This window comes from Vespula vulgaris, chromosome 10 (genome assembly GCF_905475345.1).
Source record: "Vespula vulgaris chromosome 10, iyVesVulg1.1, whole genome shotgun sequence".
Lineage (NCBI taxonomy): Eukaryota > Metazoa > Arthropoda > Insecta > Hymenoptera > Vespidae > Vespula > Vespula vulgaris.
Window position 1 is genome coordinate 97369 of NC_066595.1, and position 19450 is coordinate 116818.

General features: G+C 46.8%; 1 protein-coding gene across 4 annotated transcripts in view; it reads right to left on the reverse strand.

Moving 5' to 3' along the window:
- LOC127066717 (uncharacterized) overlaps positions 1 to 19450 on the reverse strand; it is a 63764-nt gene that overhangs the window by 19843 nt on the left and 24471 nt on the right. The window contains exon 1 of one of the 4 annotated variants that reach the window (XM_051000768.1): positions 9266 to 11109. The exons of 2 other annotated variants lie outside the window; for them this stretch is intronic. The gene's annotated coding sequence lies outside the window, so the exon portion shown is untranslated. Of the gene's footprint in view, positions 1 to 9265; positions 11110 to 19450 lie in introns of those variants that run through there. One more of the 4 variants, XM_051000770.1, reaches the window with a different exon arrangement.

Genomic DNA, 19450 nt, shown 5'->3' on the forward strand with positions numbered 1-19450 from the left:
CTTTGCGAATGTGTTCGATCCGCATATATGCATATACAGCCTGTGTATCTTCCATGGCGCGCGTCGGGCAACATCGAATTTCACCATCCGACGATAAGTACGCACACACGTTCTGCGTCATGCATATGTATATTATTACGCGAAAGACAGTCCTTTCCAGATGGAACGTTTAAAAATTAGGTATTGATATTTTAAAATAATTTCCAACAGAAAATAATTTCTACGATAATGCTCGAAAGCACTCGCAACATTTTTCGATCGTATTTGCAATATTCCTTCCCATCTAATCGTGGTAGACGATACGTAGCGCAGTATTCGCGTGTACACGCGTCCCAGCAGCACGTCCGAGCAAACAGAGGACAGAACGTGCTTTCCTACGAGCACAATGGGCCGGCGAATAAGCCGCGAATTCTCAAGTTCCGTAATCGAGTTTCTATTGTAATCGTGTAAACGCGTCATTTCTATGGCGGGTGTTACGGTTGAATGGCGAACACCGATGAATAGTCATTATTTCGCGAAGCGACGCGCTGTATTTCCATTCCTGTAGAAACATTTTTATAACGTCTCCTTAAAATCATATCGCGTTCGTTGGGTTTTAAGGGTTTTTTGTATCGATTAGATTTTATCGCGATGATTTTTCAGTGACTCTCGATTAGGTGCATGTGTTTTGCTGGAACGTCGGGAACAATGGGACGAAAGGAGAACGCGTAATAGCGTTCGTACGCGGACTGGAAACAATTCAAAAATGCTCTATTCGTTTATCAGCCCTACTTTTGGTAGGCTTTGTTCCTCGAATAAAATTTATCCTCGGATATATCGTTCTACGCGTTAAGATCTCGTTATTTTGCGTTACGACGGTCAAACGAATAGCAAAAGAAAATAAAGAAAGGAAGAAGGAAGAGGAAGAAAACGTTTGGCTCGGTTTCGAGCTTTATCGGTTTATCGGCCTTCGTAGCGACGGTACGCGACAAAAGAACGACTGGTAAGTTTCCCTTCGGTTGGAAAATTCAATCGGAAAAATTCTTTTGGCGGTAGGAACGAACGAAGGAACGAACGAAACGAATTCGAGATCGTACTACTGACCACTCTTTTGAAGAATCTCAATGGCGAACGAAAATTCACGGGTAACGTCGGAGTAGCGAAATTGGTCGTAAATTGTAGGAAGGATCTTTTATCTCTTAACCCGACTCCCTGCATGTCCTCCATTCGAGTGGCGTTTGCTTGGCACAGTTACGAGATAAGGGATGCTCGGCACTTCTCCTTAATCTCCACTCTTTCGCCTCGCACTACCGCGCTTTCGCCGCTCGATTCCTTAAACAAGCCTTTTATTTCGCGGAAGAACGAGAGTTGCTTTGGCTCTTCTCCGATAGAGAGAGAGAGAGAGAGAGAGAGAGAGAGAGAGAGAGAGAAAGGTGCATATATATATACATGCATAGGTAGCAGTAGATCAGAATAACGTGAAACGGAAAAGATCGAGTCGCGTCGATTCGATAAATCCGCGACGACTTGCTTCTCGCATCGATCGACTAGCGAGCGAGTAAACCAGCGAAAAGTTTCTTCCGTCGAGTATTTTGCGCACGGACAAAAGTTCGAGAACGAGAAAACGGCGTTTCGTCGAAACAAAAGGCGGACACCGGCTCGTCGTACGACCCGATTCGAGCAGTCGACTTTTAGGAACGTTTATCTTATCGAATTAATCGTCCCGTCTTGGTGATTTACGGCATTGTGACGAAGCGTCGTAACATCGAGATGAAATATAAATTGACGGTATTATTGTTCGAAAGATCGATTGGACGCGGTGGACGTCTTCGTCCGAATTTCGGGCATTGTCCACGAAGAGAATATGCAAGAGACAGTTGCGAAACTTTCAGCCCAGAGTAACACGATTTGCTTTCCTTTCGAAGACGGTTCCGAACTGAGAGCGGTACGGTCGGCACAGGCATTCGAGCGATAAGTGTAATAGAATTCTCCATCTGGATTTTCCTTCTGCACGAAAATCGAACCGGTGTCCCAAATTAGAAGCGAACTCCCGACTATCGCTCGGGACCGGTGCGAGCGTACCGGAGTTCGCTCTCGCACCACTGCGAAATCGGAACGACGACTGTTTTGCGATTAAACTTACCTATCTTGCTCTCAGCCCGTTCAAGTTCTAAGCGATTGCGCATAATCCCGTAAGAAGGAAAGTCTTTTCTAAAACGACGGCGAATCGTGACGGACGAGGCGGCGAATCTATAGGAAGCTCTCTTTCCGATTACGGGTTACCTTCGATAACGTCTCGTCAACGTTCTTGTCGATTCGACGAGCAGTTTCGGAACAAAGTTTGAAAAACATTGTACGCACGAATGGTTGGGAAGTAAATAGTAAATTAGACGCGATCGTTTATCGATGATCGTATTTGTATAAAAATGAACATTCGAACAGATGGCGGACGAAAGCATACGATTTCGATCGACTTTTAGCAGGTATCGAGGAAACTATTCGGCCAAATGTTCGTACTCGTTGGAAATTCTATACCGAAGGAAAGTCGTGCCGGTGCAACGTTTCGCGTTTCTAATCACCGTTGACCATTCGCCATCGAATGATCGCAGGCTTTATTAGCTCGCCGAAATTGGATGACCATGACCGATGTATGCTTTGTTTACAGGGCGAGTCTCCAGAGTCGTACAGTAGGCGGATAGTAATTACAAGGAAGAGGGACACTATCTCGCTTATCACTCCCAGGTGCTTAACGGCTGGTCCGGTCCGATCTCCTGCGTTATGCATTAGCATGTATCTACATCGAGCCGTTTCTAACCATGCCTCTTGGTTAAATATCCTCATTTTCGGATCGGACCGACGATCCTTCATTCCCGTTCGAAGGGGAAATTTTCTATTCGTCCATTTGTCGAAGTGAAACGATAACAAAAAAATGAGAGAAAGAAGAAAGTAAAGAAACGAAGAAGCAACTTTCGTTTCTCGCTTCTTGATTCTTTCGATTTCCTGCATAGGAGTTGACGAGCGTCGAGTTTGAATGCTTTTGAGGCACGCACACGCGCGCCTTAGCTAAGTACATGTATCTCTCTACTCGTACACGGGAAAGACGTTGTATCGTGAAAAAAGGACAAGTTGATAATCCAAAGTACGGAGGAGAATATAAAGCAGACAGCACGCTAGAAAGATCTCATATAAACTCCACCCTCCTACGGTGTACACATTTTTCTTCGTCCTACTCCCTTCGTTTGTTCGCTTCCTCTTCCTTCCTTCCTTCCTTCCTTCCTTCCTTCCTTCCTTCCTTCCACGTTTCAGACATTCGCTAAATCTTCAAGAGTGTACACAAACGGCAATTCGTCTTCAAGGCCTTCTAGAAAACTTGCATCAACGCTCGAAACTCGAGAGACGATGCAAATTGAATCCTAAGAACGTGGGAATGTACGAGCGAGCGAATGTACGAGGATAAAAGAGGGATTGGCTCTTGTGAAAGATCGCGCGAGGACGACTAGATACGTCAAAACGTAAGTTCGTAGTTCGTACCGTATGAATAAAATCGCTCGCTCCGAGTTTCGATGATCGACGATGAAATTCGTTGGAAATGAAATTCCGACGCGACGCGTTGCGATTAATTAAATTAGAGAAGATACGGCCCCGTTTCGTGACCGCGGGATAACCGAGGCTTGCGAATACGAAATCTTTCTCGGAGCATCTCCAAAGGCGAAAATAGGGCTAACGAAGCGCTTGATAGGCGCCGTAACCCTAAAGGGCTCTCTCGGAGAGCCCTCTTGGAGATAATTTGACAAAGGAAAGGTGCCATCGAAGCTCCTTGCCGGCTCGTGCATCTTGCAGCCCGTAATTAATCATGACACCCGAACTTCTCGGCAGTCTGTAATAAAGACCGAGGCGATCCCCAGGACGATTAAAGTATAATTTCGAGAAAGGAGACAGCGGCTTCGTCGGAGCACCACGTCGAATCGAATATCGTCCACGAGATGAAACTTTCTAAAACTTGTTATCGAGATGCGTATCGATGCGAAATGCGATGATGCGTTTAACGAATCGACCTTTACCGAGTCGAGTCAAGAGAGCTTTTTCTTACGGAAAGAGTTTGGTCGAGGCGAGGGAAGACGCAACGCGATGCGAGAAATTCACGTTCGGGTGGATTCGGAATTTATGAAAAGCCGCGCGCGGTATCGTATCAAAGAGCCTTTATCGTATCTCGCGTCTTTGGACTCGACTATCTCATCTTCGGCAGCTCTAGGTAAGGTAGCAGCTTTGGATCTCGTACACCCTTCTATCGTAATTCGAATTCCGCCTCGTAATTTAGGAAAAGGATCGGATTTTGGCTTGCGCGACGATACCAGGATTTTCAGGCAATCTTCTTCAGTGGCTACGTCGAGAGTCGAGCGTACGCCGAATTCGAGTAAGCATTCGTCCTTGCTTCGGTCTCGCACTTCGTCGTTTCCTTAGTTTCATCGACGACGACGACGACGGCGGCGACGTTTTCTTAGGTTTCCGTAGGTTCGACGAATACGTTACGCAAAACTTATTTGAGGAATAATGCGGGTATAACGATAAACAGTCGATTGGTACGAGCCATAAAGGAAAGAATTTGTTTCTTTGCGGTCGTAATGAAAACGTTTCAACATCGATCAGAGAAAACTTTTACCTTTTTTTTTTTCTGTTACGCTCGTTTCCGAAACTAAACGTAGCATCGTCGTTGCCCGTTCGGACGTAACGTACACGAGCGACCCAATTAACGTTGGCGCATTCGCCTCGTAATGGCTCGTATTATTTATACCAAGTCGGAACCGCGAGCTTGACGAGATTTACGTTTCGCGTGACCGCACGTATAGACTATAATTATGCGTTCCTTTCTAAATACTTAAATACATTTATACGTTGCCAGTTATTGCGTCCAACATAATCCGCGTTAAAGGAGAAATTTGCATGGTGGAAAAACGAATTTTCTGACTCCTCTGTATATTCGCTCGATTGTTTTCATTAATTACCGGTCAATTATGCTTTACGATCCGATAATTTTTACCGTACATTTTTTTTGTCCGTTGAACGTAAGATAAAAATAAAAAAAAAACGATCGTCGAAACTCCGCAGAACGTATTAATTCGAAGTCGAAAACTTTTGGCCGTACGTATTCGAGCCCTTTATAAAATCACTTCGATTAACGAGGCTCGCAAGGACAGCCGAATAAATCGAGTTAATTTCTTTCTCGTTTCATCCTTTATCCCAGGAATAACTCTTGCTCTTTCCAAAAGAGACGAAACAATTCGGCAAACGGGTCGACGCGCACTCCTCGTTACGCGCCAGCCTCGTTTCGTCCTTTCGAAATTCTTCCCTTTGCTTCTCCTCTTTCGCGAGGTGCCTCGCGAGTTGTCTTTCTTTCTTTCCGTCGGCCTCGCTCGAAAAATCGACCCGCTCGATGGGTTCCTAATTTTCGTCGAAGAAAACGAAGCGCCCTTCGAAAAGGGACCTTCCTTGGCCACGATCGCTCACCCTCTTCTCCTTGCTTTCATAAAGTATCGACTAGTTTTCTTCTTCGATAGCCGAGGACCGATTTTTCTCTCGCCAACGTTGCCGATAAAAGGTAGACGAAGCGAATCTGACGATAGAGCTCGTTGACTGCGTTTCTAACCGGGTCGAACGACGTTGCGTGTACTCTTGCGACGAGAGGCGACTTTGTTTTATCTTTCGAATTTTTAAATACGTCCATTCGTTAGCCATTTTTACGTAAAATCCTCGGTATACGATGTTAACGTGCTATTGTTATTCGAAGGATATGCCTTTGAAAATGATAATCGACCAAGATCCTTTCGAGCAAGTTCATCGAATAATTTCCAATCCAAGCGGATTTAGCCAGCCATCGCCTCGCGCGTTACTTCCCTCGTAAGAAGCTTAAGACTTCTTGCTTGCACACGTGCTCCTTCCTTCCGTCCTACATTTAGGTGCCTATACGGATTTGTACGCGCACGCACACATCTGGCTACGCGACACACCGACGGGTAAGGTACGGATTTAGACCGATAGACGCCATTCGCGGTAATGGTAACTCTGATGTATCGACGGATTACGAGATCAGCCGAGCTCCAGCAGAGTGCTATTTCTCTCTCTCTCTCTCTCTCTCTCTGAGAGCAGAGAGAGAAATAAGAAGAGCGTTGGCTTTTAACGAAAAGTACGAGCACGCTTTGTCCGAGTAGTACCTACCTTTGCGAAGCTCGAGTCGATAGGAAAACCTTCGAGCTATGCACGAAACGAACTTCAATCATTCGCTTTTACTCGGAGAATATTTACTTGTATAGATACGGCGGAACGTACGTCATAAATACATGTGTATGTACTTACCTACGCGTCGTTCGTTTACTTACTTATAAAGATACCTCGTTCTAGCAAGGAATTCTCGAGAAAGCCAAATTACCTGGCTTTTTATTCCAAAGAATATGGGCGAAAAGCGGAGAATAGAAGAGCCGATAAACACGTCGGTTCCAGCATGGTAGAAGGTACGCGATAATAGGATGCGAGAGGCATCGTATTGTGGCGAACACAATGAAGTTCTCGTTTGAACGTTTCCCAGGCGAATGCCTCTGGCAGTTCGTCCTCGAATTAGAAGCGAACGCCTTCGAGCATAAGTATCGTACACGGTACAATGAAATCTCTTTGAAATTAAAAGCATCTTCTTCGTCTTGGTACGTTCCCTTTTTTTCTCTTTTAGATAATTGACGTTCGTCCGACTATAACTTCCTTGCTCCCACCCTCTCTCTTTCTTTATCCTCCGTCCTTCCTGACTTTTCCCATCGTTAGGTCTCGTCGCCTTGTTTCCTCTTTTCGTTTTTTTGTTTTGTTTTGGTATTTTTTTTCGAGAAAGAGATCATCTTCGCGTTACAAAATCTCCGTCCTTTCCGTCCTCCCATCTCGCGTTCGTTCGTTTTCTACTTTAGAACGTTTTTTATTTAAGTCGATCCTCGACGTTCCTTCTTCTTCTCCTTTCTTCTTTTCCTCGTTGACCGTTCCGCTACGACGAGATTCCCCGAGAAACTAGCGGGACGTAGAGCGAGTCGCGACGGCACGTCGATTTTGCGATCGAGCCGAACGTCCGAACCGATTCTACGCGGAAACAGTTAAGCCGAGCAAGTAGAATTTACGCGAAGGGACGAAACCGGCGATATGAGCGCGAAAGAAATTCGATAAAAGGGATTACCGGGTTCGTTCGAGTTACAAAGGAATACGTTGGGAAACAATGGAGCCATCCAGTCTGATCACACATTTGGACTTATATCTTCCAACCGTAAACCCAACCCTCGCGTCGAGTTTGCCTTTACGAGTGAATCTGCCGTCGCACGGTCGAATCCCGCTCGTATCCCTCGACCTTACTCGCGAGTAAACACAAAGGGTATATATATATACACAAGATAAGACGACGTTGTATCATATCGCATTCGAGATATCCAACTATTTTCACTCGTTCGATTGTCTCTCGTTCGCTCTCTCTCTCTTCCTCTCTTGCGTAGTAGAAATAAATTAAGCGAGCTCCCGTCGAAGGACATCGCGCGATTTGCGAAATTGGCTTCTCGAAGGCGAGAAACGTTCCCCTTTGGAAGGGAAAGCGTGAAAAAGTCGACGTCCATCGATGGCGCATCGTCGACGAGACAGGAATATCGTGCAATCGAGGCTTTCAATCGACGAGCCGCGTGTCGGGTTGTCGTCGAGTAGGCAATGCTCTTTGGGTTTCATCCTCTCTCGTTCTCTTTCGCCGTCCGTCGTCCGATCTTGCGTTCGTCACGATTAGCGAGGCAATTACGTTGTTTCGCCGAAAGAGGATCAATACCGAATGCCGAGGTTGGCTCGACGTGCTCGTTACGAACCGTTTCGAATCGTTGACGCTCCATCACCATCGACTCTGTCGTCCCTGCAAATTCGTTTACAGCGTCGAGAGAGAAACCGTCCGGACTCGCTGACGTCGCACAGTTTCTCTTTCTCCTTTGCGTCGCGATCTACGCTGTTACTACGCTTTGCTCCTTCCAAAGGAAGCGCACGCTTAAATAACGAACGGCGCTGCAAATGGAAATTACGTATTGGTTGGTTTATCGTTCAAACGGAGTTCGTTTGATTTCGACGATTCGATGTAAGACGATATCGAATCGATTACGAATACGCTCGAATTTCTAAATCAACGCCGGTGAATACGCGTATATCGCGTGCAATTCGGTGGTACTTTTTCAAAAAATTACTACGTATTTCGGGATGTGAAACATTAATTCAACAAAAATTAATTAATCTCCGCTTATACATTCGCTGTTCCATTTATTATATAGATTAATATTCTTTCGAGCCTTCGTCGCGATCCGTTTAATGCCTCCGGGCACCGCACCACCTACGTACACGAGCGCGCGTATAAGCTTCGATCAAAGTGCCGACTTTCCAGATTTTTATATCGAAACGTAAAAGAATATACGGTAGGATACGAAACGTGCTTCGCGAAAACCTCGGCGTTGGCTTAGGCGAAAGTGGACGAAAAAAGTAGCTCGAGAAAAGCAGCGCATCGAAGCACCGAGTAAAGTGACAAAGAAGGCGTGACGAAAGAAAAGATTAAAAAAGAAAAATATTAAAAAGGAAGGAACCGTAATTTGGGTGAAAGCAGGATTATAGTTTTTTCTTTTCCCACTCTCTCTCTCTCTCTCTCTCTCTCTCCGTTTGGAGCAATATTTATGTTTGATCGAATGTTTAATTATCAGGAGGAAAAAGTATAACGAATAGTAATAGGACGCGTAATTCGTATATATGTACGTAGCACCCGTTGAGCGTTTATATCGGTGACGCGCCATCGCTAATATCCGGTCTTTCCCATCGCTTTGACGGCGCGGAATCAATTTTCGCTGTACCTGATAATCGTTAAACGTTATTATGTCATTTTAATCTATATGGTACGTACCGAAATTCCTGTCTCGAAATAATAGAGTCGATAAATACGAAATTAACGAACCGACGTTTGATGCGCGATAATGCAACGTAACGGTGGACGATTTTGTATCGGAGGATTTGTTTATAAAATTATCGATTTTTCACTACGAACGCAAGACTCGGCGAGGTTATCCGATTTTACGGCAGCGAACAAAGGGATCGGAAATCGTTCGACTTGGTTTCTCTCTATGGCAGTGCGGTAATCGCGGTAGCGGTGGTAGTAGTAAGTACGGATGGTTCGAGTTACGAGACACGGGATAACTGATTTGTAGCGTTGTATCGGTTCGAGCGCATAAATCTTACCCATCCCCGAAACCCTTACCTCCTCCCTGAACAGTCTCCTCCTTTCATCCATCGTTGGATCGAGATGAAATCTTCCCTGTTTCCTCCCTTGGCGTTATCTCGTATCCAAGCGGATATAACAATAACGCACGCCGTAGACACAAGGCCCGACCCTTCGTCCTTATACCTTTCTCTTTCTCCCTCCCAACTTGTTTATGATTTATGTTCGCGCGTGTGACACGTCGCTCCTGTTTACGTACGTACAAATATATAACGTCGAGGTTATTGCCCAAGTCCCGTTCGTCGTCGTATCTCGGCCTATCGTTTCTATACGAAGCGTACGCGTACGTTCCAAGCGGTCTACGCGTGTATATTTTTTCCGACTTTATTCGTTTCTCTCCTTACGCATAGATACGCTATATTTCCATAGATACAGATACAGCGGTGGGCGCACGAACGTACTTACGTATCGGCCGGTTCCGTACGAGTACGTACAGTCACGTACGATCGATCTTCCCTTTTGCGAGCTCCCTCGCACTCTCATAGCCGATCCACATTTAATTTCTCTTACCCTTCTATCTCCCTGTCGTCGTTTTAACGTCGGGATAGCGTGGGTAGTAGCGAGGTTTGGCATTAATTATCGTTCAATTATCACCTTATCGATAAGCAAATATCCAAGAGAATATTCATAGGGATGACCTTCCATCGCGACTTTTCGATTAATATTAAAGCAAGGGTCGACGGGCGATCTATAACGTAGTTAGAGATTTCGCCGAAGGTACGACGGTAGTCGAGGTCGCTTTTCAAAGTACTTGCGTCGAATTCGATTTACATCTTGGAGAGCGTACGTCTCCTGTAATCGCGTCCCGATGACTTTTATTCGGCATCAACGCTTGGATCGTTTAGACGGATCTGGGGATTGACTCGAGGGATCCGCTCGATCGGACCGAATTAGTTCCGGCAGGCTTTGGACCGGGAAAGAGGGGTTAACGATCTCGCACGTCGAGACTGAATTTCCGTAGGTAGGGAAATCCGTAGGTGGCCTCGCTCTTCGTGGTTTACTCTTTGCCTCCGATCGAATATATTCTTTACGCGTCGTTCGTCCCCCGCCAACGCTCGAGCGGAGGATACGTTCGATTGACTTCGATAACGTCGAAGAGAAGTTCGACCGGAAGGATTCGACGTCGTCGCAAGGACGAGCTACGAGTCGAAGAACGTCCAAATAATTAGATCACGGACGTACCCTCGAACGGTTCGATTCGATTCGATAAACCTTATCTCGCGATCCTCGATAGAGAAGAAAGCACTCGTCGTGTCCCGAACGAGCTAGATTCTGACGAGTGTGTAACCAGTAATTAGATCGTCTAGGGCGCCCATACTCGACTCTGTCTACTCGAACGGATGTAGTAGACGCTATGGTAGCACCGTCCTACGATAGGTGGGTACACCGCGTAGGGTACTCCTCTCGGGTTTGCTTTTCAAACGCACTCGCGTTTCCTGTCCTCTCGTTCTCTCTCGTGTCGCATCTCGAATTCTTCTCGATTCTTCTCGATTATCTCGATACCTAACCCCTCTGGCAAGGAAACGACGTAACGACGACGCGACAACGGACGAAGAAGGAGCGAGCTCGAAGAAAATCCTGGGCCCGACTCTTCCTATCGTCGTTACTCCAATGACGACGCGAGTAAAACGTTGTAAAACGGCTGACCTTGTTGTCGGCGATGCAATCGAATTAGCCGCCGTAAGCGAATAACGTTCCGGCGTAATAGCATCTTGCCGACGGCAGGGGGAACACGCACCGGTGACATCAATCGCGATAGATTAGTTCGAAAAGGAGGATAACGGATAGCGGTCGAGAGCCGGGTTTCTTAACGAGCTCGATCGAGTAGGAGAAACTCGCTTGGCAGACGAAGCGAAATATAATACGTACCGCGCAACGTGTGTGTGAGAAAGGGAGATACGCACGTTCGAGGCGAAGCTTCTAGGCCGACGCGAAGGGAACTATTATCAAAATTACTCCGTCGAAAGCTTTCCCTCAAAGTTCAGACGCCTCCCTTTATAGCGCACTCCGTCAAATTGCTCGTCGCGCGAACCAAATCGAGGGCGGTCCCGCACAGCCTCCGGCAGCTGTCGTAACCAGCGTACCTCACTGACTGTGTACCTACATACATATCTACCATCTCTACGTACAGGCTACCGGCATTAAATTCGTCCCGTTTCGGTCGCGCGCCGGTTAACGTCCTCCTTCTCGTCCTCCTTCTCCTCCTCTCTGGGAGAAAACGAGAACGTAGTCGCCATTCATATTCCATTTTCGAGCTGCTCTTAGGCGAGAACTAACGACTTCTACGTGAACCTGTTATTTACGCACGAATTTCGCACACACGCAAATCTATACGTGGAGCGAACCGCCTTCTCTCGAGTCCTTTGTCGGCGTTGGATAAGAGTAACGCTACCGAGTAACATCGCGAAAATGGAGAAAAGCGAAAAGATTTACGATTGCGACGATGAAAATCATTTTAATGAAATTGGCGAATAAGAGCTTCGGTGGTATTTTACGTCGATAGAAAAGCGAGCAAGGAAACGCGATGCGCTTTTCGAAATTGTCTCGCGAGCCATTGAGAATCGGAAGCGCTGTCCTTTCTCCAAGAAAATCTTCTTTAAAAGTAGGAAAATTTAAATTTCAATGAGGGTTTGACGAGGAGCACGGAGAAAGAGAGAGTCTCGGGTTAAGAAGTCCCAGGACCGGCGCGGTGGCTCCGAAGGAAGCTAAAGAAACGACAGAGTTTCATGGATGATGCGTCGTCGTAAAGCACGGTAGTCCCTCGAGATGCCGTTCGGTCTAACCATTGTCCGACTCCTAATGCGAGCGCATTTATTCACGAGACCGAGAGGACGATCGGAGTCGCGCCGATATTTCGAGGAACGTAAAGGCTCTCTTACGAGCGTCGTCATACCTTTCCATCTCGAATCGAGAAAAAGATTTCGTTCGGACCTTTCCGTATACGTATAAAATGACTCGTCATCGATCAACGTCGATCGACGTTATCGCGCGATCGTGGCGCGCGAGAGTAACGAGTTTCTTTCGAGAGGATGGTGGAAGAGGTCGGCGTATAAAAATCGACACAGAGGAGTGTTCGGAAATGCGGGAGGAAGCGCCACTTGAAATTTTATCGGAGACGAACCGAGCGTCGCGCGTCCCGTTCCTCGTTTTTTCGCGAGCCCTCCGCGCGTCTCCTTTCTATCGATTCTCCGTAAGGTAGGGAGAAAAAAAGGAACGACCTTTCGGTGTCCCACGAGCTACGTACGCGCGCCTCTCTAGAGGAGAGACGAAAATGTTCGAATCGTAGATCCGTTACTTCGAAGGGCGATACGACCATGAGGATACGGCCGTTCTCAGAGCGTATCGCCCCGATGCGGTCGATGGAAAACAGGAGGACCCGCGGAGTAGGCCCGAGGTGGAACGCTTATCCTTCGCTTCGGTAATTAATTTAAGTTAGCTTCGGTAAATAGTTTCAATTAGCGACGAAATATATAGCGCGACGTACGTACGCGAGAAGTAGCCGAAAGAGGGAGAAAATTTGTTCGGAACGAGCGACGATCCCGATCGCTCGCCCTTATCCTTGATCCTAAAAGAAGAGGGTGATATTTCGAGGACACGCGGTTTCTTCGTTCGCGCTTTAGCTCATACACCGGTAGGTACATGGAGCCGCGGGAACGCGGGCCGGCTGGAGGAAAGTCGTCGGCGCGTCGATTTCGAGGATCGATGTCGAAAGCGGCACGGCACACGTGCATGGGTTTCGGTTTAACCGAGAGAGCCCGGCCGCTGGCCGCTTGCCGATCGCGCTTCGACGCTTCCTCGTGGTGCGGTGGTTCGCCTCGTTAAGTGGCAGCGGTCAGCCTTGATCGATTTCGCGGTGATACGAGATTAATAGGGACTGCGTCGTACGCGAAAAAAGGGGGAAAAAACAAAAACAAAAAAAAAGGGAAAACTTTCCTCGTTATCCCCCAGCGAATCTCCGATTCGTTCGAACGTAAAGCTGGCTCGACGTTCGACTCGTTTTACGAGAAGTAAGGCTTCCAACGGCGTGACGCTTTGTCGAAAATTGCTCGATCGTCCTCGTCTTCTCTTTTCCACGACTCCACGAGACGCGCGACCCCGAGATCCTCGGGAAGATTTATACGTACGCCGTACGCCGATTTATTACCGAGAGTGCCTATCAGCGGGAAAGAATACCCGCGTCGAAAAAGTATACGTCGCAATTTCGTCGTGCATCGGCAATAAAATAACGCGGACGCGAACGGTGGACGGTTATGGATCGCGGGGACCTAAAAGCGTAACGAGAACTGGCTCGTTCGGACGCAGGCACGCACACGCGCGCGCGTCCATCTTCGGACGGGATGGCCCCGCGAAACGATTCGATGCGCGACAGTTTTATTACACGCGCGCAAAGTTTACGCGACGCGGTAGTAGCGGTGGTAGTAGCAGCACAGCGGTAGCGATAGTCGTAGTAGTCGCGGTCGTAGTAGCGACGATAGTGGTAGTGGTAGCGATTGCAATGGAGCGAAAGGAACGAACGAACGAACGAGTCAGCGTACGAGCTAGCGAGCGGTCGATCGGGAGAGCATCGTTCCTCCCTGTCTCTCGTGGTATTCGAAATTGTTAACTACCGGGCAGGCGGCTCTATTGATTCGGTGGCCTCGAGGTGGCATAACGCGGTTCGGCCAATTCACCGATGTCGGTAAGTATGGAATGCCTCGTACGTACCTTTTCGCGCGACGTGCCACGATCACGAACGGACGGTCCTCGCAGGAAAACTTTCAACCAACTCGTTGCAATCGCGCTCGATCGCGGAACGACGAAGCGCGACGAAGTATCTTCGCGGATATTCTTTCGGAATATCTTCTTATCCTCGGCATAATATACGCTCGAGAATAATCGATCGTTCGTCGACTCTTCGTACCCTCACGCACGATTACAAGAAATTATTTGTATCGTCGGACAAATAATTCCAATTCGAGCGAAACTTCCAATTCGCCGATTCGTTTACTTTGCTTTCTAAAAACGTCGTTAAAAAAAAATGGAGAGGATCGTTTAATTTCTCGTGGCTTTTATAAAAGAGGAAAAGAAGAAAAAGCGACGAGTTCAAATATTTTACCGCATTTACACCGTTCGGCCAGACTTTTACGATCTAATCGTAGTTCAAACAAAGTTTACTTGCTCGATTTTTACGACTCGTTCTCCCTCTCCCTCTCTCTTTCTCTCGAGAAATACGTATGCGTGCAGAAAGCGGAAAAGGAAAATTTCGGAATAAAGGACAGAGGCGAGAGAATTTAGCAATTTCCACGAGAAATACCGTATAACCAACCGGTCGAGCGTCGAGAGCGTTCCAATTCCAGAATTGGCAATGAAAACACACCGAACTTGTTCCGGAAAAAACAACAAGACTTTGGTGGATACTGCCGCAACGCGAGAAACGGATAAAGTGTGTGTGAGAGAGAGAGAGAAAAGAGGACCGCTTTTCTCGTATTCCGTGTTCGCGCGTGCATCATTTATTCTGTCTACCGTTCGAGGAATGCAGTTGTTTCCGAAAATTGCTTCGGACCATTTTGAGATTGGATTCGATTACGACGGAATAGCCCCTCGCGGACGATAGAATATGCGCATAGAGTACGAGGATACGTCGCTGCGATCGGACGACAAGTTTCCCACGAACGCATAGTATAGATGCGTACCTACGTAAAAGGAAGAAAAGTAACTAGGTCTTCGATGAATGACCTCGATCGATAGAGAACTGCTTTGTATTTCAACGCTGCTTTCTTCGTTCGTCCATAGGAAAAGAGAGATTTTTTAACGTTTCATCGGGACTAGCCCTTCCGAGAGCGTCGAGAGAGAGAGAGAGAGAGAGAGAGAGAGGTGGAAGGGAGGACGAGAGGGCTTTGAATCGAAGAAATCCTTTTAAAGCTCGTCTGCGTCCAAGCAACGCGAATATTTTTTCCGGGATTTGCTAGCAAGAGGAGTTTCGTATGAAAACGCGGATGATTTCGATAGACGATACCGCGTTGCGGACGAAATTAGATCGAACAAGGTATTTTGAAGCGCGATCGAAGCCACAATTGACTCCTAATTGTTGTCCGATGATTCCTACGGTCGGATCGTCGAACGAACGAGCGACATAACGACTACGTTTATCTTCTATCGCCGGAACGCGATTGGAACGCGAGCGAGTTCGACGTAAACGTTTGAAACTTAATCCTATTTCTATAGAATCATACGTCTATCGTCATCCGCGAGGGAGTACGGCACTTGTAAATACGTAGGATTTTTCGTAGGATATTTTCTTAAGGATCATTAGAGCTCGAGAAGGTCCACTCGCGCGCTACTTCGTTGCTTGAAAAGAGGCCAGACGGACCTTCCAAACGAGTTCTCTTTACGGAGATCCGCTTAGACTTTCACGACTTTCGAGTACGCTGCACGCTAAACAAACCTTGGAGGAAACAAGAATGTGGAAGCAAAGGGAGCGTAATCTTCTTCCTTACGTTCTAGTTGTCGCAAAAATGCTCGTGTATTTTTGTTGCCAGTGTATGAAGAATTGCTACGAGAAAATACGAATAAGCCTTGCGATTCGACGACTCGAATTTATCTTATTTTTATATCGAGCGAACTTCCAAGGGTTCTCGAGTTACAGAGCAGTGTACATTAATTTGCAATTAGCTTCTTCTTGGATCCTTTGACGGAGGCGACTTTGCGGTCTTCAATTTCGGAAATTGCTCCATCACCGGTATCGTCTTTTTCTCTGGGAAACCTGATTTCGCACATTGGAAATTGCATTAGTACGTTGAAATAAAAATTTTGAGGAGACGGATAACTCCGATATTTTATCCATATTTTCTCCGATATTTTTCTAATCGATGCGTGAAACGAAGAATTCGCGACTTTAAATATCTATGATGTATAACATTGACGATACGGCTTTCGCTCGCACTCGGTTTGCTTTCTTTCGAAAGGATTTTCCAGGGGTGGCTGGCTCGCTTTCTTCTAGGTTTTCACCACCGCCGTGGTAACTATCAATAAGGTGGATAAACAGAAAGAAAGATAGACAGAGAAGCGCACGCGCGCGAGGCGAGAAGACAAAGAGAGAGAGAGAGAGAGGGAGAGGGAGAGAGAGAGAGAGAGAAGAAAGAGGCACCTCGGAGAAATCCAACTTTCAATAAGCCGGGAAGACCTTATTAGGTACTTCCATCCTGCTCGTAAAGCCATTCAATTTACCGAGAGAGATTTTCACCGGGTGCACGGCTGCTCTGCGGCTAGAAGCTAGGATGACGTGAAGGTAGAAAATCGAAGAAGGAGAAACGATGAATAGAGTGCCGCCGCGTAAAGGAATGACCGGATGAAGCGCGAGAGGAGGAAATGAGAAAAGAAAGACACGAAATTCGTGCATTTTATCGCGACGCTCGATCGACGCGTTATTTTTCCGGAAAAGGAAAAACGAAAGAAAACGGAAGGGAAATAAATTGAATAATCGATCGATGATTATCCAAGGGATATTTCGCAGGGACGAAAGCAATATTTCTCGACGATGGTAAATCTTGTAACTAGGCGTAACGAGTTGGATCGGGTTTGTCCTGCTGCACGTAAAATATCGCGTGTAACCTATTACGGCGTAATCGTTGAAGATCCGTCGAGTCGAAAACGAGTTGAATAAAATAGGACACCGTACGGCGGTAGATATCCGTACAAGAAAATCCATCGAATCGAAAGCGATCGAGGAAGCGATCGAGGAAGATCGTCTTTTCGTCGAAGATTTTCACCGAGAGCGAGTTGATACGGCGTGACGCATGGACGAAGAAGTTGACGCTTCGACCAAGTTACCTTTCATTAAAAGTTTCAGCTGTCCGTCGACCTTTCTCGTTTCGTTGGTGTACATCGTCGATGTCTTTGAGAGCAGATGATCGAATCGGGCGGCCGGATCGTCCGTCGGTCGTTTTTCGGTTAAAGCGCACTGCACACAACGCGTCGAAATGTAACTTTCAAAATTAGTCGAATCGCGACAGAATTGCGTCACGCAATTACGTATTTTCCTTTCCCATTACTCGATGAGAAATGTTCGCACAGGCAGAGCCTACCTTTAGGACCTTCAGGTCGGAGAAGATGTTAATCGGAGTGGTTTCGTGCAAGTTCGGTATACTCGCGAAATTGTATCTTTCCAATACGTCGAGCAACAAACTTTTACTTATTTGCGACCAAAAGTAGATCTCGTCGACGACGACGTAAATTCTATGTTACCCGATGAGAGTCCGTTAAACGATAAAGGAAAAGAAACAGATTGGTCAAAGGAAAGAGTATTCTCGATGTACGTGCACGCATCCACGCGCGTATAATTTCTACGCGCGTATAATTCTAATAACGACGCTACTGTTTCAATACCGTGGCTCATAGATCGTGTTCAGAGCGGCTTTCAGTCCAATCGAATTGTATATGGGTATGTATTCTTCCTCGGACAGACGCCAGTAAATACGAAATTGTTGCCCGTAACATATCGCTTCTACCTATTTTAGAGAGAAATGAAAATTCAAGAACAAGCCGGGCGAGTTTAACGGGATAACGCATAATACGCGATACACGGTTCGTATCTTTTTCTACCGAAAGCATAGGTCGTAAATCCGATCGATCGGGAGGATCGATGGACGTTGCGAAAATCGTAGCTTCCGAGAGCGGAATACGAGAAGCTGACGTATGTACGTATGCTCTCTCTCTCTCTCTCTCTCTTCCCTCCCCCCCTCTCTCTCCACCACTCCCGACCACTTTGGCTCAGCGCATCTTCCTGTCAGACTTTTATGACCTCTCGTTCGCACCGCGCGTCGCTCGCATCGACACCGCTCTCTCCTTCGCACTTTTCTGTTAATTCACCGCTCATAGATCCACTTTCGAGAGAGATCGAGCGTAAGGATTCTCTGTCACGTACGCCGTAACTCGTACCATCCCGAGCTCGTAAGAGCGTAATAGAGAGGACGAATACGAAACAAGTAAGACGTGCAATGGCCCGTGCTAGAGCGCGCGATATATCCTACTAGATTATCGCGGTAAGATGATCGAAGAAAATCGAATCAAGAGACGCGTATACGTCTGCGAACAGGCCGTACACGTCCGGAAAATCTTCGTTTCCTAGCGTAATCTCCGCGATATCGATCGTCATGCTGGGATTTCCAACGAGGATCGCTTCGATCTTCAAGGGCGAACGTTCTAACGTCATTTCGAGGGGCGAGGCGAGCCTCGACGGTGGAACGAGAACGAACGGATGGCGCGGCGTGCAAGGAATCCACGGAATTTCATTGAATTTTTCGGTTAATGCTCGAGGTATTGCGATACTTAGAAAATTTCCTAAAGCTCACATCTTAGAGCACGCACGTCAAACCAAACTTTCTCCGCTAGATCGGATCGATTCTAAGAGAGAACGAGCGAATCGCGATTCGAATCTGTTTTCGCATCGTTTCTCGAATTATCGATAACCGAGAAACAAGGGAAACGCGCGAACGAAGACGAGCTCGGTCTTGTCGAGTTGCAACGCGCTAAAACTTCTTTTGCTCGTACGCTGAAACGCTGAGAGCTGAGTTTGAAAAATTCCGCTACTCTATTAATCGGACGTCGTCGCTACGAGTACGTCGGATCGTTAGGTACGATTACGGTAAGTGGACCGAGATTTTCTTTTTCTTTCTCGTCTCGTCGCAGTTTCAATTTAGAAAAATTTAATTAAGAAATCTCGATTGCGCGGAAGGAAGAAGATCTTTAAGCCGTGACCGCGATCGTACGTCTTCGAGACATCTTTATCTCGACGCTATAGCAAATCTATAGCGCTTAAACAAATCTCTAAATAACGGAATTATTTAATTCGGTTGGCCGAAAAATTAGTATCGTCGGAGCATGAAAATCGGGGGGGGGGGGGGGGCGGATGAAACTGTGGACGGAGAGTAGTCGATTAGTGGGAATTAAATGAATTTTCAAAGAGATTAAAACGTTGCGGTAGAGGGTGTACGGACGGGCGTAGGAATATCCTAGCGTATATAATACGTTCGCCGTTGCGTCGGCATTTATGTAAATATATACCCGAGTACGTACGGTCCACGTATAATCGAAAATTCGAGCGGGCAAAATCGAAGGAAGAACGAGCGATTTAAATAATTTCTATTCGACAGGATCCTACCTTCGACGGGAACGTCACGAACGCGC